This window comes from Chrysochloris asiatica, unplaced genomic scaffold (genome assembly GCF_000296735.1).
Source record: "Chrysochloris asiatica unplaced genomic scaffold, ChrAsi1.0 scaffold00467, whole genome shotgun sequence".
NCBI classification, from domain to species: Eukaryota; Metazoa; Chordata; class Mammalia; order Afrosoricida; family Chrysochloridae; genus Chrysochloris; species Chrysochloris asiatica.
In genome coordinates this window covers 202,369-206,882 of record NW_006408985.1, presented here as the reverse complement: position 1 = coordinate 206,882, position 4,514 = coordinate 202,369, and the positions used below count along the sequence as shown (strand labels likewise).

Here is a 4,514-nt window from a genome sequence, read left to right as displayed (position 1 = left end):
TCGGGAAAGGAGTACCTAATCCTCAAACTGACATCTCTGCTCTCAAACAATTTAAAGAGGTCTTGTATAGCAAATTTGTCTAATGCAGTACATCATTTAATTTACTTACTGCTGCTTCCATGCGTGCTGATGATTGATCCAAGCAAAATGAAGCCTTTATCAACTTGAATCTTTTCTGATTTACATGGATGTTGTTTATTGGTCCAGTGGTGAAGATTTTTGTCTTCTTTACAGTAAGATGCAACCCATACAAAGGCTGTGTTGTTGTCTTTGGCCTTCAACATTAACTAATTTAAGTCCTCTTTATTTTTAGCAATTAAGATTGTATCATCTGCATATTGCAAGGTTGTTAATGAGTCTTCTTCCAATCCTGATGCCACATTTTTCTGAAAATATTCTGGTGTTCTTCATCATGTTTCAATAGACAATATTCTAGTGTTAACTGACAGTTTCCAATGCTATTTGTAAGGTTTGCAGCGACTAAATATTTGGAAGTAGCCTGTCTCTTTTGCTTCCTAATCTGTCTTTATCTGAAGACAGCAATGGTTGACCTGTCCGCAATGGTTAACCATACTGGTATTTAAAATACTCATGGCATAGTTTTCAGAATTACAGCAACACATAAACCTCCATAGTGAGACAAACTGATGGATGAGTGATGGATGTGGCCTACTAGACCAGAGTATGTGGCAGTGTATAGAGTGGCCCTGCCAGGAATGGAGGGGAAAGCTGGCATGGTGGCCATCACAGATTCCCAGGGACAGCTGAGCTCTAACACACTGTAACAGAAACTGCAGAAGGTGGTGACATCCTATATCCGGCCTATCTTCCTGTGCCTTCTACCTCAGGTGGACACTGCGCATACATTCAAGATCCAAAAGACATGGCTGAAATATGAGGATTTCAACCCACATCAGATCTCTGACCAGCTGTTCTTCCCAGACATGAAGCAAGACCACTATCTACCTTTAGACACGGGCATCTACAGCTGCATCTACTTAGGTGCCTTTTTACTTTGACTTGCTCCCAGACAGCCACTCACTGACCCCTCCTATACTCCTTTCACCCCACCCCACCCTACCACTCCTGTCACCTCCCCAGGTTTTGGCTTTCAAATCCCTCTGTGTCCTTTAGCCCTTCTTCCCTCTCTTTCTCTTGGATCTCTCCTCCCTCCTCCCCTCCACTCTCTTGTTTTATCACCTTGGCTTCCCTCAGTGGTCTCTCTTCTTAAGGAGCCTGATGCAGGTTGTTCTGCCCATAAAAAGCCCCATGCAGGTTGTGGCCTGTTGGTTCCAGGACAAGGTTGCCTCTCTGAACTCTTGGCCCCTGGGCTCTTCCTCCTCTATGTGAGCTGAGCTCTATGTGAGCTCTTCCTCCTCTATGTGGGTTGGTCTGTCTGGTTTATCCAAGCTTATGTGTGTGTGTGTGTGTGTGTGTGTGAGAGAGAGAGAGAGAGAGAGAGAGAGAGAGAGAGAGAGAGAGAGAGAGAGAGAAAGATTGGCAGGAGATTCTCATGTCAACTGGAAATGTCCTTTTGCACATCACCATCCATGTTGGGTCCTGGCCCCACTTGAACCTCTTGATGCACCAGAGAATTCCAGAACAGACTGTAATTACATGAATATTGCCACTGCCTACTCTACTCAGGTGTCCCACCTGGCTTCTCCATGGATCTTCAGCCTGATGGCCTGAAAAATGATTTGGCTACAGTTTGGCAGCTGCTGAATTCTGGCCATGTGGCTACTCATACTTGTACCCTTGTGGAGGCCCCTTAGGTGTATCCTATGAGTGAGGAGGCATTCTATCCTTGAGGATGGCATCTCAGATGACCTTGTGGTACTCAGGGCAACCCTTTAGTATCCCCACTGACCTCTCTATGAACAACTTGGACCCTGGTTGGTAGTGACATTCCAGGCTATCCTGAGGACATTTTGGACACTTCCTGACCTCATTGGATGCTGATCTTGGACACCCTCATTGAGTACCAACCACCTAGCCCCCCTCTAGTCTCACACACATGAGATTCAGTTTCCTAGCTGACTTTAAAAAATAAATCTGCATGGGTTGCAAGATTTCAAGATGGCGGTGGCTGAGTGGCTGAGTGAGAGGCAGGGGTGAAGGCCCCTATGCAGCAAAATAAACTAGGAATAGCCCTTGTACCCTCCTCACAATACCAGGACCCCAACAAAAGTGTTTTGTTTTGTTCTTTTTTTAATAATAAGTAAATCATACAGATTGCTATCATGGTATGGAGATCTACATTATCCACCAAGAGTGGAAAATTCATGAATCTCACAGACCAGGACCAAAAGGAAGCGTAGAAAAGAGAATTTAAAAAGAAAAGAAAAGAAAAAAACGTATAATGGTACGAGCTGAGATTTTACGGATGAAGGATTCCAAAAAGATTATTCCCGACATGGAGAAATTAGATTAAATGAAGTTTAATCCAGTGCAACAGCCACAGTTAAATGAAAAGGTGCTGAAAGACAAGCGCAAAAACAAAAACAAAAACTTCAGGAAATCTTTGCACATATTCTATGACTCTATGAAAAAGAGAATCCAGATATTTACAAAGAAGTGAGAAAGCTCGAAGTAGAATATGAACAGTAGAATATAAACAGAAGTTAAATTTAACCAATATTTTGATGCTGTTAAGAATGTTTAACATGTGGAAGTTGAGAGTATTTCTTTGCTCCTTCCAATATGTTGATCTAGGACATTCCATTTTCTGATGTTCAGCCACCCTCTATCCTTAAGAAGACTTCAGTCTATAGACCACCAACTCTGGCAGTTTCTATACTTCCTCTTCCTGGACATGGTGTTCCATGTTTGTCCACTGGTAGAAAGCCTCTCTGGTCCACCTCCTCCTCAAGTCTTACAGATGTATGGCCATAAACTGGTCTTTGCCCTAGATCACTCCCCTTAAAGGCAAGATGAAGATATATTACATAGTCTTGAACTTGTTCAGTGAGTCCATGATGATGATGTCTGTAGCACCAGTGAAGATGATGGCTATCCTGATGACACGGATCAAGATAAGCATGATGACAGTGACACTGAGAGATCAGATGGAGAGAGCGAGGGTGATGATTTTGAGCATCGTAATGATAATGAGAGACACAACAATGAAGAAAAGAAGTCTGGTCTGAGTGTGCAATTTGTAGACATGCCTGGAAAATCAAGGAATAAAAACAAGAACATAAAAGAGCTGACTCCTCTTCAAGCCATGATGCTTCAAATGGAGGGTCAGGAAATCCCTGAGGAGGGACAAGAAGCAGAGGAATTTTCAGAAGATGCTGATGAAGATGATTCTGATTATTCTGAAGCAGAGCAGAAAAACAATCACAAAAGCAACATAGACAGGAATCACTTTCTGATGGCACATCTACTAGATCTTCACAGCAGCAGACTCCTCCACAATCTGTTCTTCCTTCTCAAATATAGGCACCTCCCATGCCAGGACCACCACTCCTTGGACCACCACTGGTTCCACCTTTAATACCACCAGGACCACCTACAGGCTATCCTCCTGGACCATTGCCAGGATCTACTCCATTCCTAAGGCCACCTGGAATGCCAGGGCTCCAAGGACCTTTACCATGACTTTTACCTCCAAGACCACCTCCGGGCCCACTCCAAGTCTGCTTCCTGGCCCTCCTCCTTAGGGACTTCCTCCAAGGTTACCTCCTCCTGCACATCCAGGTATCCCTCCACTTTGTCCTAGCATGATGCGTCCACCTTTGGTGTTTCCACTTGTATCTGCCCCACCTGGTCATTTCCCACCAGTTTCCTTGCCAAACCTTGGGGGTTTAAGTGCCCCCTTATCTTGATGCAGTGACCCAAGGCAGGTGATACAAGTGCAGGCACCATTTAGAAGAAAGCCCCAGCAAGAATTAGTGCCAAGAAACAGATCACTAATCCCAAGGTGGAGATTACTTGATTTGTGCCCACGGCACTGAGAGTATGATAGGAAAATAAAGGGGATACTGATACTCCCCAAAGGAAGTCAGAGGATGATTATGCTGTGCCTCATGCCAAAGCAGCCTCCAAATCTGGCCTCTCTGTTCCTTTTTCAGTAGAAATTAAGAATGATGTGTATGAAGCATTCATGAAAGAGATGGAAGGGCTACTGTGATAGCTTTTAATCACATCAGTGGTTCTAGGAGAAAGAGACACTCATTAAACCTAGGTGAATGAGTTATATCCATTGTCAAGGTATTTTTAAATTCCAGTTAATGAATATCCTAACGTTTAGTTTTGGTCAGAATTTATTGTATGTAAGAGAGGATGTTTCATTAAAAACAAATTGGTTATTAAAGCAGCGCAACTAACATCCAAATGGATACTTCATACCATTTTCTTTCCTTTCTCCAATTTTTTTTTTTTTTTTAAATGTGATCAAGGGAGTCTTATTTACTTACTTTATTTGATTCTCTTGTGTGCTATGGGCACTGGAGTAGAAATTTCTGAGAAACTCATTTATCTCACCCTATCATGGCTTTTGAGTTTGAGTT

At 43.1% G+C, this 4,514-nt stretch overlaps 1 pseudogene; it reads left to right on the top strand.

The window, feature by feature from the left end:
- Nucleotides 1-2,243: 2,243 nt before the first annotated feature.
- Nucleotides 2,244-4,135, top strand: LOC102816722 (annotated as a pseudogene).
- Nucleotides 4,136-4,514: the final 379 nt, after the last annotated feature.